This window comes from Sus scrofa, chromosome 15 (assembly GCF_054392235.1).
Source record: "Sus scrofa isolate SSC_HxYL_T2T_F1_AM1 chromosome 15, Sscrofa_HxYL_maternal_Yorkshire_Landrace_v2.0, whole genome shotgun sequence".
Lineage (NCBI taxonomy): Eukaryota > Metazoa > Chordata > Mammalia > Artiodactyla > Suidae > Sus > Sus scrofa.
Window position 1 is genome coordinate 55140224 of NC_139397.1, and position 20797 is coordinate 55161020.

At 34.8% G+C, this 20797-nt stretch overlaps 1 protein-coding gene across 1 annotated transcript in view; it reads right to left on the reverse strand.

Annotated features, from left to right (window-relative positions):
- The window catches only part of LOC146395854 (uncharacterized), a 380748-nt gene that overhangs the window by 258802 nt on the left and 101149 nt on the right, over positions 1-20797 (reverse strand). The gene's annotated exons all lie outside the window — the stretch shown is intronic.

Consider the following 20797-nt stretch of genomic DNA (forward strand, 5'->3'; position numbering starts at 1 on the left):
GGACTGGGAGTTTGGGGTTAGTAGATGCAAACTATTGCACTTGGAGTGGATAAGCAATGAGATCCTGCTGTACAGCATAGGGAACTATATCCAATCACTTGTGATGGAACATGGTGGAGGATAATGTGAAAAATCAAAGAATGTATATAGATGTATAACTGGGTCACTTCGCTATATAGCAAAAATCAACAGAACATTGTAAATCAACTATAATAAAAATTTTTTTAAAAGTAAAAATGAAAATAAAATTGATCACTGAGTCCAGTCATAATACTTGAGACAGAGAATAGATACCAAGGATGCCATAAATTGTCCTCTATTTTACCTGCAAACTATAATATAATGAAAGAGCAAAAATTTTATTGAGAGTTTACTTTGTACAAGAGACAGGGCTATGCACTTTATATTATCTAATTATTATAACAGACCTTTGGAAATAAGCATAATTATTCTCTATATTATATAGATGAGACATCTAAGATTCATAGCGGTCTATTAACTTTCCTTAGGTTACACAGAAAGAAAGACAAATATCACTAGGGGTTTTCTACCTAGTCAAGAAAACTAATCTATTACTGTTTTTCTATATTTTTACATGAGGAACTGCAATATATAATTTTAGAGACCACAAAATTTCATTTCTAAGGGAATAGAGCTATATAGAGAGTAGATATTCACATAGAAATAACACTTGAAAGACATATATTGGTAAATATTTCTGAATGATACATATGTACATATAAATACAGGTACAGATATGGATATAGATATACTAAGAGAGAAAGAAGAAAATGGGGAAGGGAAGGGGGAGAAAAGGAAAGAAGGAGGGAACAGTGTGAAAGAAAAGAGAGAGAAAATAAGTGGAAGGGAAGGAAAAGAAAGAGGTAATGGAGAGGGAAGAGGAAGGGAAGGGAAGTTTAGAGAAGAGGGAGCAGGGAGGGAAAGAGTGGGAGAAGCACAGATAACCTTTGTGTAACTTCCACCTGCAAGGGGAAAAAAAAGTCACACAAAGAAGTAAACAGACCAAGCAGATTTGGAATTAGAAAATTTCAGTGTAATAATAGTCAAGAGAAGAGAGCTACTCCTGAAAGGAATTCTTTTGACTTGTTAATTATAGCATTTGTTTCCTAATAACGTTTTCAGTTGAGTATTTCTTTCCAATTCCTCTCTCTTGCACACTCTCAGCATTAACATTTCCCTAACATTTTGCCTTTTATTTCCCCTGCTACTCTTCTATTACAGAACCTTCCCAGTTCCCATGGTAGATCAGATTACAAAGTCCAAATGTAGTACCTTGTATTTGGGGACCCCTCAAAATCTGCCCCCGTGCTATTTTCTAAACCTGAAATCCCACTACCATGATAGTCTGAACTTTTACACATTTCTAAAAGCTTAGCAAGCTTTAAACATTTCAAAATTATCTTTATTTTTAAAGGAATATTCTTGGATTCAATATTCTGTAATTTAGAAAACATACTTATTTTAATGCGGAAAGGTGATCTTATGAATTTTATTGACATATTTTTAATAAACTGGCAGGTTCAATTAACTAGACAAAGGAAAGATAAGGATATGTCTCTTTTATAATTTTAGATTTACACAAAATAGCCCAAAGCTTTATGGTATGCTCAATCAATAAGGATCTCTGCTTTTTGCCTCTTATTCTTGATATTTGAATCCTGTTGGGAAACAAAATTCTATGGTTCCATTTCTTGTGTTTTAAATTCTTATGCACATGATCTTATTTGATCATGGAATGTTGATGAAGTAACAAAAATCTACAGCTCTTCGTACTCTGCCTACAAAAATGCTCTTCAAACAGCTGCAGAATCATCTTGGTTGGTCCAGTGCAGCAAAGTCAGGCAGTTAGCATTTAATTCCTCTGCTAAAAAGTAGCCTGCATAATGAAATGTAAAATAGAAATGCTCTCTCAGACCCAAGAGGAGCTCATTCTCCTTCTCTGGATAGAAAGAAACTAAAAGTGCAAACAACTGAGGGCTTATAATAGCTGTAGGACAACTCTGGTTTAGTACTAAGCCTCCCTTAAAGCACACATTTTCATTTAAATATAGCTGCATGAACTGACGACTGAGTACAGGGACAAAAGATTTCAAATAATCTATATGAAGAATCAGTGAAGTCTACCTATTGCCAGGTGAAAATGTTTCTGTAAAATTCCTTGGATAAATAATGTAATGAATAATACCTTTCTTTTTTTTTTTTTTTTTCCTTTGTTTTTTTTGGGCCTCACCTGCAGCATATGGAAGTTCCCAGGCTAGGGGTTAAATCAGAGCTATAGCTGCTGGCTCACACCACAACCACAGCAACACCGGATCTGAGCCACATCTGTGACCTACACCTCAGCTCACAGCAAGGCCGAATCCTTAAGCTAGTGAGCAAGGCCATGGATCAAACCCACATCCACAAGGATACTAGTTGGGTTCATTATTGCTGAGCCACAGTGGGAACTCCAATAATACCTAATTTTTTAAGTGCTTCTCTCATATATACACAGTGATGTCAGCTAAAATATTGCCAACTGAAGTTCTGCTCTTCAGAATATTTTTTCTCTGCTAAAAATAAGCTGATACAATTTCAGTCCATATTATATTTTCATGAGGAAATATAAGCAGTTGAAGGAAATCGGATGTTCACTGTCTTCAGAATGCAGACAAAATTCTCTTAGGGAAACTATACATTGATTAAAAGTCCTAGGAAGAATGCAAACAAGGAATGCGGTAAGGGAATAAAAATATAAGAGGATACAAATGGACTTATTTGCAGAACAGAAACAGACTCACAGACTTTGAAAAACTTATGGTTACCAAAGAAGATAGTTGAATGGGGGAGGGACAGACTGGGGGTTTGGAATTGGCATATGCACACTGAAGTATATGGAACAATTAGTCAATGGGGAACTATTATATAAAACAGAGAATTCCACCCAATATTCTATGATAATCTATGTGGGAAAAGAATCTGAAAGATGGATATTTGTACATGTTTGACTTAATCATTTTTTTTGTATAGCAGAAATTATCACAATCTTTTAAATCAAGTATACTTCAATAAAACTTAAAAAAAATTAAATACCTCCTTTTTAGGGGTTAATGGTAAAATTTGCTTAGTATTATTTAACAAACCCTTGACTTTCTGTTAACATTCTGTGCAATACACTACCCTGAGCTTGGAAAAAAAGGGAGAGAAAAACCACATTTTGTCCTCAGAGGATTTATAATCTTATTAAGAAGCCAGATTCTTTATTTAATAAAATATTTATATTTAAGAATAAAAGTAATAGTAACTGAGAAATGCAAGCATATAACAGGAATCTACCCTATAATTATATATACAAATAACAAACTCATCAAAACAGATTTCTTAAAAGAGACAAATCTCTAACCTAATTATGAATGTGGATTTCTGTAGAGTAAGGAAGACCAACATTTTTATGGCAAGAACAATATAAGAAAGACAATAGGAACAAGAAGGATCTTTCAGGTTGTTCTGAGTTGAGGTGTGAAGGGGCCAAGTGCTCTGACCTTCCCGCTATTCATTAAGTCCCAGTCTCCTCTGCTTCTTGCCTCTGAGTACTATTGGTACCCAGGAGTTCTATAAGAGCGTACAAGTGATCAGACTTCTGGGGAGGGAGGGCTACTCAATGATGCCAGTACCTCTAAGGGAGTCAAACAAAGTTGGCTCTGTCATAACAGAAGAACCTGGAGTCCAGAACCCACCTCCAGCTGCTCACAACAACCCAAGGATTATCCGCATATAGAATCAGGAAATCAAAGCACAGAGCCCTTAAGCAACTTCCCAGGGCCTTGTGGCTAGGGTTCAAATCCCAGCAGACAATCAAGCTCTTAAGCACATACTCAACCTTTCCCTGCTGCACTGTGTCTCCAGACACAGGTCACAGGAGGTTTTCTTTATTGCCACATCTCATATAGGTAAAGATACGTGGAATATTCAATGTTTTCCTGAGAAAAGAGGGGAAATGTGTGCTGGACTGTCTCTTCCACATGTCATCACTGTATTTTAGCATTTATCACAGGATAGTTGTTAGTAATCACTACCTGAATTCAGGTTTAATGTAATACGAAAAGCTTTGCTTAAGACTATGAAGTCACAAAGGTACAATCTGTCATATTACAACAATCCAAAGAGGGTCTAAATTTCTTTCAGTGAGAAGAAACTGAAACTACATTTAAAAAGCTGATATTGCTTTTTAAAATTCTTTAGTAATTCATTTCATCAAAAACAGCAAAGACAATTCACAAATCAGGAACTAAATTGTGGTTTAGGGACTTCCAGAAATGTGTCAGAGTTACAGGAATAAAGATAAACTTCATTACTGATGAAAAATGTCATGATATCTATAATTCTACATTTTAAAAATGAGTTAAATGACTTTGATCAAATAGAGTAAATAACAGCAACACAGATTAATGAATTTATTTTACATCATTAGTATTTTTTTAAGAGCGTTGTTGAACAAGGATAATACTTTTGTCTAATATTTAAATACAATTGACAATTATATATAGTTACCACATTTCATGTCTATATTCATAAAGCAAGCAAATGAATTAATCAATTTTCATCTCTACCTATTCTATCAATCTTTATTTATCTCTATGGTAGCATGTTTTCACACTGGATGAGTATAAACACTTCATAATATCTTATAGACCAGGCCATTGCAAATTTGTAGCAGGCACTTTGTAAAATACCTCAGCATTAAGCCAATAAAGCATGTTTCACTTCTGATAAACAAAGGATGTTAAAATGTAATGTTACATAAATTAAACAATTCACATTAAATATATATTTTTAATTATTATATGATAAACTTTGCAACCATCTTCTATAATAATTTCTTCTCTTTTTAAGTATTGTGCACAATAAGGATTCAACAACTAATGGATTAGGGAAATCTTATAATATAGGAATACAATGAATTTATACAGTGTTTTTTGTATAAGATGCTCACAGTATTTTCAGTATATTATCTTATTTATTTCATAGTTTTTTTATTAAAAATTGCTAGAATGACATTTCATTTATCCTCCCAACACTTTTATTGAAAAGGTTTTATTATATCCTTTCTAAATTAGTTCTAAGGCAGTAAATTTTGTTACCTTTGAAAATAATTTTTTCCCCACATTGTTGGACAGACTGACAAATTTTTAACCAATGTTTTTACGTATAAACACATACCATATCAGAACTTTTAGTAATAAAATTCTTAGGTGTTCTTATTTTATCTTTGTTTTTTTTTCTTCTCCTCAACTTCTTCACTTTTTCCCTAAATGTGTATTTATGTAACCTGGAACAGAGTGTGCTTCTCACCTTTACCAGCCTAAAACATATCCATTGTTTGCACCACTTCATTTTTCCTCTCTTCATGCTGTTGAAGTATTTCCTCCAGTTATTCCAACATATCTGTTATTATAATACCTCTCCCTATTATAGCATTTCCCTCACACTTCTATCAAAGCTAACATTCATATCTTCCTCTTTTTTTTCCTGCTATTCTGCCCTTCTTTTCCATGTTCTGACCCCTCCTTGGGAATGATTCTAAACTTTCCTGTCAATTTCAGGTGCAGGAAAGGAATATTAAAATTAATTCTTATTTTGTCAGTTTTTGTTTACATAATACTTTTGAAAAGAATTATGATTTTTCTTCATATAACTTTCACCTCTACTCATGTCTAAGTTTTTGTATATTCATTTCTCTCCTAGCTCTGCTGCTAATTATTTCCAGTAGTTGTAATTATTTACTATATACTTAAATACAACTGGATAAATGCATGTGTCCTGAGCTAGTACACTGAGAAAAGAAATCCTATTTTAAAAATGTAGATTTTCATCTTTGAAAACATTTTCACTATACTGTCTTTGAAATAGACCTATTCTCAATATACTGTTTGGCTTGATATGAGCATCTATGGGCCCATCTTAGGCTGCCAAAGACTGACTCAAGAGCTCAACTGTACCCAATCACCAAGCCCTGACCTAAGGTATTTTCTTAGAAGTATTATTGTTACAGGAATACATCAGAGATATTCACGTTCAGTTCCAGGCCACAGAAATAAAATTAATACCTCAATAAAGCAAATCACGTGAAATTTTTGGTTTCCAAGTGCTTATAAAAATTATGTATATACTATCCTCTGTTAAGTGTGCATCAGCATCATGTCTTTAAAAAAAGTATGTACCTTAACTAAAAAATACTGTATTGATAAAAAATGCCAACCATCATCTGAATCTTCAGAGAGTTGTTATATTTTTCCTTGGGGAAGGTCTTGCTTCGATGTCAATGGCTGATGATCAATCAGATGGTATTTGCTAAAGGTTGGGTGCCTATGACAACTTCCTAAAATAAAACACCAATGAAGGTGGCCACATTGATTGACTCTTCCTTTAAGTGATTTTTCTGTAGCATGCAATGCTTTTTGAAAGTATTTTATCAAAAGTAGAACTTGTGTCAAAATTGGAATCAATCCTTTCAAACCCTAAAGCTGCTTTATCAATTAAGTTTATGGAATAGTCTAAATCCTTTGTTGTCTTTCAAAGTCTCAACAGCATCTTCACCAAGAGTATACATATCTCATTTAGGAAACCACTTATTTTTTTGCTCATCTGTAAGCTGCAACTCATCAATTCAAGTTTTATCCTGAGATTGAAGCAGTCTGTCGCACCCTCAGGCTCCACTTCTAATTATAGCTCTCTTGCTGTTTCCACCACATCTTCAGTTACTTCCTACACCGAAGGCTTGAACCCCTCAAATCATCCATGAGGGTTGAAATCAACTTTCTCCAAATTCCTGTTAAATGTTAATAGTTTGTCTTCTTCCCATAAATCCCTTGTATTTTAATGGCATTTAGAATTGTGAATCTTTTTTAGATGGTTTTCAATTTACTTTCCTCAGAACCATCATAGGAATTACTATTTGTGTCAGGTATAGACTTATGAGATATATTTCTTAAATAATAAGAACTGAAAGTTGAAATTGCTCCTTGATCCATGGGCTACAGCATGGATGTTGTGTTGGCAGGCAGGACAACATCCATTTAATTGTAAATCTCCCTCAGAGCTCTTGAGTGACCAAGTACACAATCACTGAGCAGTGACATTTTGAAAAGAATCTCTTCTTCTGAGCAGTAAGCCTCTGAAGTGGGCCCAAAACATTCAGACAACCATGTTATAAACAAATGTGCTATCATCCAAGTTTTGTCATCTCATTAATAGAGGACAGGCAGAATAGATTTAGCATAATTCTCAAGGGCCCTAGGATTTTCAGAATGGCCAAAGAGCACCATCTTCAAGTGAAAATCACCAGCAGCATTAGCCCCTACCAAGAGCGTCATTCCATCCTTTGAAGTTTTGAAGCCACACATTGACTTCTCCTTTCTAGGTATTTAAATCTTAGGTGGGATTTTCATCCAACAGAAGGCTGTTTCATCTACATTGAAAATCTATTGTCTGGTGTAGCCACCTTCATTAATTATCTGACCTACATCTTCTGGAACACTGACTGTAGCTCCTACATCAGCACTTGTTGCTTCACCTTGTACTTCAATGTTGTGGAGATAGCTTCTTTCCTCCACGCTCCTGAACCTACCTCTGCTAGCTTCAAACTTTTCTTCAGTACTTTGCTCAGTGGGCCTTGCTGTAGATTAGGCTTTTACTTAGGGAATGCTCTGGCTGGTTTAATTTTATATCCAGATCATTGTCACTTTCTCCATCTCAGCAATAAGGGCTGTTTTGCTGTCTCATCGTTTGTGTGTTCACTCTAGTAGCACTTTTGATTTCCTTCAATAACTTCTCCTTTGCATTCATGACTTGGCCAACCGGCACAAGAGGCCTAGATTTCAGCCTGTCTTAGCTTTCGACCTTCCTTCCTCACTAGGCTTAATCACTACTAACTCTTAATGTAAGTGAGATATCTGAGAGATACGGGATTCTTCAACACTTATAACTTGCACTTATAACTTGATAACTTGAACACTTATATGCCACTGTATGATTATTATTTGGTCTAATTTTAACATTATTGTGTCTCAGGGAATAGTGAGGCCTGAGGAGAGGGAGAGATATTGTGGAAAGCCAGTTGGTGAAGCAGTCATCACATGCACAACATTTATTAAGTTCATCACTGTACATGAGTTTGGTTTGTGGTACCCCAAAATAATTACAGTAGGAATATCAAAGATCACTGATCAGGAGTTCCAATTATGGCTCAGCAGTGACTACTATACAAAGGATGGGGGTAGATCCCTGGCCTTGCTCAGTTGGTTAATGATCTGGTGTTGCTGTGAGCTGTGGTACAGGTCACAAACACAGCTTGGATCCCACATTACTGTGGCTGTGGTGTAGGCCAGCAGCTACAGCTCTGATTTGACTCCTAGCCTGGGAACTTCCATATGCCATGGGTACAACCCTAAAAAGATAAAAAAAAAAAAATCACTGATCACCAATCACCAAAAAAATATATAATAATACAAGGTTTCAAATATTGCGAGAATTACCAAAAGGTAACACAGAGATATAAAGTGAGCCAACATCATTGGAGAAAGTACACTGAGCCTTGCTCAACACAGGGTTGCCACAAACCTTGAATATAAAAAACATAATACCTGGAAAGCACAGTAAAGTGAAGCACAATAAAGCAAAGTACTCCTGGATATCTCTGACCTAGACTGTAAAGCTTTGTTTTTATATATTTTTATCTTTTTATTTCAATGAATTATACATTTTCTGGAATATGATTCAATGCAATATTATCAAAATCCCAGCAAGTTATTTTATAGGTATCAACATGTGAATTTAAAGTTTATATGTAGACACAAAAGACCCAGAATAGCCTACTCAAAATTGAAGGAAAGAACAATTTGGAAGACTGAAAATACTTGATTTCACAACTTAACATTAAGCTTCAGTAATCAATACAGTGTGATATTGATAAAAGAAGACATAAATAGACCAATGGAACTGAACAGAAAGCCCAGAGATCAATCCAGATATTGACTGATATCTGATAAAGGAGCAAAGGCCAAAAGGGAAAGGGTAGTTTGCTTTTGTTTGTTTGTTTTTTCCCCACAAATGGTGCTAGAATAACTATTCATCCTCATGCAAAAAATAAAATAAGAATCTAGTCTCCTTGCAAAAATTAAACTAAAATAAATAACAGATCTAAATGTAAAAGTATAAAACTCCTAGAAGGCAATACAGGAGAAAATCTAGGTGACAAGTGATATGGTGATGACTTTAAATACACCAAAGGCACAATCCACTAAAGAAATAATTGATAAGATGTACATTGTTAAAGTTAAAAACTTCTGCTCTGAAAAAGACATTGTCAAGAGAATCTGAAGGAAAGCCACAGAACAGGAGAAAATATTTGCAATAGACACATTTGATAAAGGGCTATTATCCAAAATTTACAAAGAACTCTTAAAACTCAACAATGAGAAAAAAAATGGGGCAAAATTCTAAATAGTTATCTCACTAATGAATACATATAGGGCAAGGAAACACATTAAAAGATGTTTCCCATCATATGTCATAAGAGAATTATGAATTAAAATAAGACATCACTACATACCTGTCAGAATGGCTAAAATCCAAGAACCCTGACACTAGCAGATGTTTATGGAGTAATAGGACTTTTCATTCATTGCTGATGGGAATGTGAAATGGAACAGCCATATTAGAAAACGGTTTGTAGTTTCTTACAAAACTAAACACACTTATATGATTCAGCAACTGAGCTCTTTGGTATTTACCCAAATGAACGGAAACTTCACTCCACTCAAAATCTGCACATAGATATTTATCACAGCTTTGTTGATAACTGCCAGACTTGAAGACAACCAAAATGCCCTTCAGTAGATGAATGGTTAAATAAGCTGTGGTATACCCAGACAATGAATATTATTCAGCACTAAAAAGAAATGAGCTATCAAGTCATGTAAAGGCATCAGAAAATTTACACACATATTAGTAAGCAAAAAAAGTAATCTGAAAAGGCTACATACTTTGTAGTACGAGTCCAAATATATGACATTCTGAAAAATGTAGACAGGAAAAAAATATACATAGTGGTAGTCAGGAGTTGTGGGGGAGGAGGAGTGAATAGAATATTAAGAATCTTTAAGGCAATGAAATTATTCACTATGATACTACTAACCATATTATAAGATGGTTTGTAGTTTCTTACAAAACTAAACACACTTGGGCTGATAATGATGTGCCAATATAGGTCCATAGATTGTAGCAAATGTACCACTCTGGTGAAGGATGTTTATAGCAGAGGAGCTTGTGAGAAGTGGGGGGAGAGGGGAAAGGAGGGTGGTTGTCAAGAGAAGGTATATGAAACCTCTCTGTACTTTCTGCTCAGTTTTGCTGTGAACCTAAAACTACTCTAAAAATAAAGTTTATTAATTTCAAAAAAATGAAAAAGATATAAGACTTTTTCAGATAAAATTAATGGCATAATTAATTACCATCAGACCCTACACTTCAAGAAATGTTAAAACTTCACTAGCCAAAGAAATATGGCCCAAGCAGAAACATGAATCTAAAAAAAGAAATAAAGAAATCTGGAAATGAAATAAAGACAAAATAAAATTCATTTTTATTTTATATATTGCCAAAATCATATATTGTCTAAAGATAATTTTCATATGTTATACTGTTTCGAAAGCATTTGTAAAAGTAAAACCTATGATAAGAATAACATAAAAGCAGTTCCCACTTCAGCTCAGCAGGTTAAGAACCCGTATCTACGAGGATGTGCGTTTGATCTCTGGCCTCATTCAGGGGATTAAGGATCCAGCATTGCGGCAAGATGCAGCACAGGTCATGGATGTGGCTCAGATTCTGCATTGCTGTGGCTGTGGTATAAGCCTACAGCTCAGCTCTGATTTAACCCCTAGTCTGGGAATTTCCACATGCCTCAGGTGTGGCCCTAAAAAGGAAACAAAAAAAGAAATAACATAAAAAAGTTACAGAGAGAATTTGGGACTGTCGTGCTGTGAAGTCCTTAAACAACATGTGAAAGCAGTGTAAATCATCCTTAAAAGTAGACCCTAAGAGTGAATAACATAAAATCTAGGACAACCATTTTAAAAAGTAAAAAGACATATAAATAATATACATAATGGAATATTACTCAGCCATTAAAATGAATGAAATACCAGCATTTTAGCAACATGGATGGACCTAGAAATTATCATGCTAAGTGAAGTCAGCCATACAATGAGATACCAACATCAAATGCTTTCACTGACATGTGGAATCTGAAAAAAAGGACAGACGGAACTTCTTTGCAGAACAGATGCTGACTCACAGACACTGAAAAACTTATGGTCTCCAAAGGAGACAGTTTTGGGGGTGGGGGGATGTGCTTGGGTTGTGAGATGGAAATCCTGTGAAATTGGCAGAGGGAAACACAGGAAAATAAAGGAACTATTACAGCAAAATAATTCTGGAAAGGACGACGAAAGTCAGAGAATCTAAACAACCTGATTTCAGTATGTATTATAAAGTTACAGTAACCAGGACAATTAATATTAGCAAAAAATAGATATATATAAGTTAATGGAAGAAAATAATCCTGAAATAGACCCCAAAAGGCATGTTCAATTGGTGTTTTTGTATATCTATTTCATATTTATTTTGAAATGATTTTATATTTATAGAAGTATTGCAGAGATAAGACAGATAAGACAGAAGGTACCTGTATATCTATCTCCCAGATTCCTCTAAAATTAACATCTTATATTAAAACAAAAAAAAATTATGTTGATATAATACCATTAACTAAATTCACCAGTTTTTCCAGTTTATTTTATTTTATTTATTTTTTGTCTTTTTAGGGCTGCACCCACAGCATATGGAGGTTCCCAGGCTAGGGGTCTAATCGGAGCTTTAGCCGCCCACCTATGCCACAGCAACTCAGGATCTGAGCCACGTCTGTGACCTACATCACAGCTCACAGCAATGCCAGATCCTTAACCCACTGAGCGAGGCCAGGGATTGAACCCGCAACCTCATGGTTCCTAGTTGGATTCGTTTCCGCTGCGCCACGACAGGAACTCCCTCAACTTTATTTTAATGTTCCAAGATCTAAGCCAAGGCACCATGTTGCATTTAGTTATGACTCTGCTGTCTCTTCCAACTGATGACAGTTTTTCAGCCTTTCCTTATTTTTCATGAGCTTAAGAACTTTGGATAGTTCTGCTTGTCTTTTTTTTTTTTTTTTTTTTTAGAATATCCCTTATTGTGAATTGTCTGATATTTCCTCATAATTGGACCAGAGTTATGGATTTAGGAAGAAAAAAATCACAAGATGAAATATCCTTCCCATTACACTGTATCAGCAGGCACATTATATTGACATGGTTTATTATTAATATCACCAAGCTGTTAACCTCAATCCTTGAGTGTCTCCAAGTTTTTTACAATGTAAAGTTCCTTTCCATATTCTATTCATTAGAAATAAGTGTTTTATAAGATTTAAAGGTTCTTTTGTCGACAAAACATGACACAGTGACCTCCGACAGATGAAAAGGAAGAACCTTTTGCTACTTCCAGCCCTAACAGAGAGAAGGCTGCCAAGTGGGGCCACAAAGGGGTTTGTGCTAAGAGACAGGGCAACAGCTAATGTGCAGGTGGCAGTTTATGTGCGGAAAACTGGTAGGTTAACTAGGTCTCTGGGTTCTTTGTGAATGGACAAATTTGAATAATCTCAAGGTATACGGGCTAGTCCTAATTGTCTTTCACCTGGTCCTAGGACAACTGGGGAGAACGCGCAAAGCCCAGAGTTTGAGAACCAGATTAAGGGTGTAGACCTAAATCAGCCGTCCTAGGTATTAGAAGTGGCTAGCCTCTAAACTAGAACTCAGAACTAAATCCAGATTACACTTAAAAAGAACACACATACATACACATATGCCCACACAACTCTATTTCAGGAAAAATTAAATCCAGCCCACATTCAAGGGAAGAGAATTTAAGCTACATCTCCTAGAGGAAGGGGTATCAACAATGTAGTGGACATTATGTTAAAACCACAACAGTCATAATTAAACATTTCATTGGAATAAAGACTTTAGATATACACCAAATCTCCTTAAAACTTTCCTACTAATTTTAGTGTTCATTTGTGGATCTTTCTTGCAGCATTTTTTTTTTTTTTCTGTTTTGTTCTAAAGATGATTTTCTATTTCCTTTATTACTTTTTTTTTTTTTTTGGATACCTATGGAATATGGGAGTTCCCAGACCAGAGATCAACACCAAGCTGCAGCCATGACCAACACCACAGCTGCTGCAATGCCTGACACTTAACCCACTGCACCAGATCAAGGATCAAACCCATGCTACCACAGAGACCAATGCCAGGTACTTAACCTGCTCATCACAGTGGAAACTCCTCCTTTATTCCTTTTATGTTTGTCATGTATTTCTCTTACAGAAAAAATTTGCCTCTCTATTCAGTAATTTATTAATATAAAATGAATTGAGGAATATTTATATTTTATTATTTTGATCATTATATATTTTGATGCTCAAATTGTTAAAAGGTTTGCACATTGGAAGCTCTTTTAGGTTAGTTCCCTCTTCTATATTCCTTCTTCCTCCCTCTCTCCCTTCCTTTCTCTTTCTTTTCTATCTTTTCTTCCTTCTTTTTTTTTTTCCTGGCCTGGGTTGTCACTATCTCTAAGTTCCATCAGAAAACAGAACAACATTTTTGGAGCCCTCAACTCCCAAGTCTCCCAATCCCAAGTGACTTCTTAGCTATTTTTTTGGTCCCTATAAATTTGTCTTTTCCTGAATGTCATATAAATAGAGTCATATCATGTGTAGGCTGGGGGTCTAATCAGAGCTGTAGTCACTGGCCTACGCCAGAGCCACAGCAATGTGGGATCCGAGCCGCATCTGCAACCTACACCACAGCTCACGGCAACGCCAGATCCTTAACCCACTGAGCAAGGCCAGCGATCGAACCTGCAACCTCATGGTTCCTAGTCAAATTTGCTAACCACTGCGCCACGACGGGAACTCCCCAGTCTGGTGTTTTTAAATTAGCAAAATGCATGTAAGTTTCATCAGTGTTGTAGTGTGAATCAATAGTTCATTCCTTTTGCATCACCCCCTAGTATTTATTTACATGGATGTATCACAGTCTCAACCATTCAGCTCATCAATACATTTTGATTGATCTAGTTTTGGCTAAAACTGCTATAATTTTTTGTATAAAGAGTTCTGTGTGGTAAGTATATATTTAACTTTATAAGAACCTTCAAATTCTCAATGTGGCTATATACTATTTAGTTGAAAATATTTTTAACTATACTTAAAACTTTCTCTTTGATCCATGAGTTATTTAGAAGTATGTTATTTAGCTTCCAATTATAGTGAACTTTTCAAATATCTTTCTATTATGGAAATCTAGCTCCAAACATTTTGCTCAAAGAGCATACTACATATGATTTTTATTCACTTAAATTTAAGCTTTGTTGTATGCTCAAAATTTGTTTTTTTAGTGAAATATTCAACAAATAATTCATAACAATGTGTAATCTGCTATTACTAGGGTGGTGCTTCATAAAAGCCAGTTAAGTCAAGTCGGTTGATAATGTTCAGGTTATCTACATTTTCTAATTATTTCTAATATATCTCTAATACATTTTACTAATTTTCTGCTTACCTATTCTATTAGTTTCTAGAGTGGCAATAAAAAAAAAATTCTACAAACTGGGTACCTTAATACAACAATGTGTTATTCACAGTTGAGGAAGTCGAAAGTCCAAAATCAAGGTGTCACCAGTATTGATTCTTTCTGGAGGCTTTAAAGGAGAAACTGCCCCAAGCCTCTCTCCTTGGGTGGTTATCAGTGATCCATAATGTTCTCTGATATCACTGTAATCACTGTCTCTATTTTCATGTGGCCTTCTTCCCTGTGGGTCTCTGCTTCTTTCCTCTTCTCATAAGGACCATAGTCATTGGATTTAAAGCCTACCCTAAGTATAGGATGTTTTCACTTTGAGTTCTTAATCATTTTAATTACATCTGAAAAGTTCCTTTTTCCAATAAAGTCACATTGAGGGGGTGGGGGACACTATTCAAACACACCACACTTGTTATGTGAACTACTGAGAAAAGAATATTAATATCTTCAACAATTTGTGGTTTACCTACTTCTTTCATATATGTCAAGATTTGCCTCCGGTATTTTAAAGTCCTATTTTTAGATTCATACACATTTATATTTGACATGCCTTCTTGGAGAGCTGAACTCTTTTTTATATTCTGTTATGCCCTTTCTTATGCCTGAAAATAACCTCTGCTCTGGGATTTGTTTTGTCTAAAATCATTATGGCTAGCCCTGATTTATTTTCTTTTGTGTTTCCATGGTACAAATTGCTCAACGATCTTTTCATTTTTAGCCTAACTATATATTTATATTTGAATTGTGAATTGTGTTTCTTATAGGGAATTAAGTAATTATGTTCATTCAAAAACCTGCACATGAATATTTATAGCCCTTTATTCATAACAGACCCAATCTGGAGACTATCAACTGTCCTTCAAAGGGTTAATAGACACGCAAATTGTGTTATCTCCATACAAGTGAACACTGCTCAGCAATAAATAAAAATTCTGATATTCTCAATAACACATACATCTCATGTTCACTTTGCCAAGTAAGAGATGGAAAACCCAAAAGGCTGTTTATATGACATTCTAAAGGACACTAATCCAGGGACAGAAAAAAAAAAAAAAAAAAAAAAAGATCAGTGGGTTCCATATGTTGGGCTAGGGTTGTATAGGAGGGGGTATTTTTGATGGTGGAAACTAGTCTATATCAAGATTGTGATGGTGGACAAGGGACTCTGTATCTGTCACAACTCATTGAACTATATACCACATAGAATGAATTTTGCCATAGGTAAATTTTAAAATAAATTAAAAACACATAAAGTTATTTTGACATTACCCACCAAAGGATAAGTCAAGAACTAAATGTAAACAACAGAGAAAATTATATGAGCCACAATGGATCAAGAGTTCCTCTAGCTCTTTAATGTGGACAAACTGATTTTAAAACTTTACTGAAAATCATTTACAGTGCTTTGTATAATAACTATGCTCAAGGTAACTCATATCACATTTTATCTAGTTTTCATTAAAGAGCATGAATCTACCTTTTAATTTCCTCAATTTGTTCTCTATTTTCAATGGTAGAATCTAGCACAAAGCAGATTCTTATTGTATATTCACTGAATAAAGAAATATATATTGTTAGGTTTATATTGTCTTAAGGTTAACTCATCATTAAAAATTTTAAAAATTATTACAAGCTGATTTTGGGACTGAGTCTACATATAATTAAAGATTAAGTAATGTAAATGCATTAATAGAAAGACATATTACATCAAAGATTCTCTTCTTAGAAGGATCAGAATGCTATTGACAACCATTACAAAATGTTTTTTTCCCAATTGGTATCTGTTTGGTTATTGACATACTTATATTCACCACATAGACAATTTTAAATATATTTGGCTAATTGCAATAAAACATTATTTTATACATGAAGTTAATAGCTTTATAAGGTTGCATGCTGCTCTTTTTTTTGTTTTGTTTTGTTTTTTTTTGTTTTGTTTTGTTTTGTTTTAGGGCCACACTTGTGGCATATGGAAGTTTGCTGGCTAGGGGTTGAATTGGAGCTGCAGCTGTCACCTCTGCCACAGCATATGGTAACACCAGATTGGAGCCATATCTACAACCCATGCCTGAGCTTGTGGCAACACCAGATCCTTAAACCAATGAGCAAGGCCAAGGATCAAACCCACATCCTCACAGACACTATGTCAGGTTTTTAAACCACTGAGCCACAATGGGAAATCCAGAAAGTGGCATGTTTCCAATACGCCCCTTCTTGTGCTAAATAAAAGACAGTGGGCTCATATATCACGGACTTTGTCATTTCTTCTTTCCCTGTGTGTTATGAGCATATGTATGCTCACGTATACAACTCTTTCCCTCTATCTATTTGCACTCATAACTTAATTAATAAACACACAGGTTTCTAGAATATTTTAAGTGCTATATTATACCTTCTATATTCTCATAGGTTTTGTCTGCATTTATTTTGATTAAAAACATGCACAGATGAACACACTCTTTTATACACATAGCTTCAATTCATATCCTTGCCTGTTATATTTTCCCATCTTGAATGTGCTTCAATAAACATAAGAAAAGTTTCTGATATTTTCTAAACTATTTTTCTATAATTTGGCTTCTTAAAGACCTTTGGCTTAAGGTCTTTTCACTTTCTTTTGCTTCACCTTTCACTATGAGTTGGTATTAGTTTTAAGACATGAACCAACTGCCTTTTCAAATGTTTTTGGTTGAACATTATTTATAATGTCAACTGCCTTGATTAGTTTTCTCTGTTAGGAATGTTCATGGCATCATTCGAATATTACTTACTCCTCTTACTAGCAGGCAGAAAATGACCTCAAATGTCAACCAGTAACCTGTTTTGGTCCCTTTTCCCTGCTCTAGGGAATTGATGTTTACTGAACTATCACTCTTTTGTAGACATCAGGGTTCTTCCACATAGGCTGTGCCTCTAAACCTAATTATATAATCGAATATCTGCTTTTTTAAAACTCATGTATATGAATAATGGCTGATTTTTTCCCAAAACTTTCTTATCTGCATTTTTTTATATTCATGAATCTTCAAATACCATTTTTGCCCCTTACACATTTTTGTCCTCTACCAATGTCCATCTAATTGAGTTTCATTCGTATTATATTTTCTTTTCCTCTTTTCTTACTGGATTTTTTTTCTTTCTCCCTGCATTATCCTTCTCTAAGCTTCCTTGCTTTTTTCAGACTTTGCTTTTCCTTTTCCTCTGGGCTTCTTTTTGAGATGCTAATCCCTCTGTGATTGTCTCCCTTCTCTTTCAGCCTTGAACCCTGACTTTACCATTTGCCAATCAGCCACAGCCAGAGTGCTTGCTCTGAGCCTGGTTTAGCCTTTATTGCTTATTTCACAGATGGAAGAATGATCTTGCTGATTTTCATTAAGTTCTTTCGCACATTTCCTCCTACTCTTTATTCTTCCCATTTCTCTTTTTTTGGCCAATGTGAAATATCTTTTCTTTTGTCTCACTTCCTTTTTGTGAAGACCCTTCTTATTCACTATAAATTGCTCCTATTTTCTGTGTCCAGATGCCTTCCCCACTAAAGAGTCTAAGTGTGCTTCCTTTATATTTTCTTAAATATCTCCTTTCTCTTGTTTTCTCCTTGTTCTGTCATGCTCAGGCTAGACAGTTAGCTTGCAGAGAAGAAACTGGCCACCTATCCAGACTTCTTTTGTATATTCTACAGAAAATAAACAAGCAAACAAAAAATTGCAATTGGCTTTTGATTAAAGGCATGGATTCAGGGAAAAAAATGTGAAAAGTGCACTAAGGAAATTGTGAATTGAAAGAAAAGAAAAGATAGATATAGAATATGGTAGACAGGTTTGATTAACTGGAGTGAAGGGTATAGTAGAAGTGTAATGAGGAAAGTTATAAAGTCTGAAATAATTACAACTCATGATATGTGGTGTATTAATCTGGCACAAGTAGCAGTTGTGAATGACTAATAGTAACACATGTCTATACGAAATAAGTTCTGCTTTCCTGAACTTACAGTGATTGTCATGAAGCCTCTCTAAAAACAGAAGAAAGAGTAAGCAAAGCACATTGAAATTTTCACCTGAATGACTATTAATTCTGCTGATTTATTTCCTTTAGCCACACCCTAATTAGTTTCTGCATACAATGTCAGCACTTATTTTCATGGTTGAATCATCTCATATTTGAAACCAGATAAAGTTTGGCCACTCTTTAAAAATAAAATTGTATAATAAAATCCCTGATACACTATTTTACCAATGTCATTCTTAATAACTTTTGGATTCCATTTATTGAGTTATTTGAGCAAGCAATTCATCTTCTCATAATGGTTTCCATTCTGCATTTAAAATGTTACAACCATGACAACCTTTCATGTAAAATGCATCATTGTCCTTCATATTTAAAGTCATATCACAAAAGTTAATGCTATTTTTGTATGTAAGAATGATAAAATTAACTGCTTTATATAGAGAGAAGAATTTTTATAGAAAGTATAAAAATATAGTTTTATATAACTTTTTTCTTCCCCATGTAATATAAGTGCATTTAAATTAATGCAGCTAAGATAATGGCAAGCACACACTTGCCTTCAACAATTATTTTTTGTTATTAAATAGTTTTGTTACATGAATTTCTTAAATTATATGGAAATTATTTTGATTATGGATATCATTCACACCAAATGGATTATTACATATTTAATCATAGAGCAGAAATAGTAAGAAAACTAAGGATGAGATTTCTCATTAAAAAAATCGGTAAGGCAATATTTTTAACAAATAAAGCTCTGCCTAAAAGGCCATGAATGTGTGCCATAGGTCTCATCTTTTTCTTTTTTTTTTGTCTTTTGTCTTTTTAGGGCTGCGCCCTTGGCATGTGGAGGTTCCCAGGCTAGGGGTCTAATCAGAGCTACAGCTGCTGGCCTATGCCACAGCCACAGCAACGCCATATCCGAGCCACATCTGTGACCTACACCACAGCTCACAGCAATGCCGATCCTTAACCCACTGAGCAAGGCCAGGGATCGAACCCGAACCTCATGTTTCCTAGTCAGATTCAGTTCCACTGTGCCACAATGAGAACTCCTAGCTCTCATCTTTTAAAACTTACTATCCCCAAATCAAAAATTTCCTAAGTTATTTTCCTTCCATCTCTGCTGTCTTTTCAAGTCACGGTAAGCTAAATATTTTACATTAAGAAGTATTGCAAGCACATCCTTCAGATGTACCTTAAGGTCTCCATTATATCCAGTAAACAGGGTGGCACCATAAATAGAAGCTTGATTGTTGACTCACCTTTAAATTTTCCTATTTTTAAATTTTCCTACTCAAGAGTAAGAGCCACTAATATTTCAAAGAAAGAACTAAACAGGTGGGAAACAAGACTGAATCTTGCATGAACGCTGTTTTAGGTTCCAAGCCAATATGTTGGTTGTTTTAGCTTAGAGTTTAGCGAGAAACAAAGATTTTTCTTGTGTTGCTTGAATTAACTTGCTTATCTACAATAATTAGAGTAACTGTTAAGATTTCTCAGTCTTGTGGCTCTGGCGTAGGCCGGCAGCTACAGCTCCGATTGGACCCCTAGCCTAGGAACCGCCATATGCCATGGGAGTGGCCCCAGAAAAGGCCAAAAGACAAAAAAAAAAAAAAAAAAAGATTTCTCAGCCTTTACTTTACTTTATGTCAACTCCCACAAAGCCAAAACTCCCTCCTAAATTTATGGTAATTTTATGGATTCCATATAAATTACATAAATTTACATGAAATTTATATATACAGATTATACAAAAGATATACTATAGATAATATAGTTTATATATTATATATAATTAGATAATATAGTATATGTGAATATACAATTTTGTAGTATATATATATATATATATATATATGGAGAAAGAATATTAGGAAAAAAGATTCAGCATTTATAAACAGGATAATTTTACAAATCAAATGAAGATTGCTTTTCCGGAGTTCCCATTGTGGTGCAGAGGAAACGAATCAGACTAGGAACCATGAGGTTGCAGGTTTGATCCCTCACCTCACTCAGTGAGTTAAGGATCCAGCATTGCTGTGGTGTAG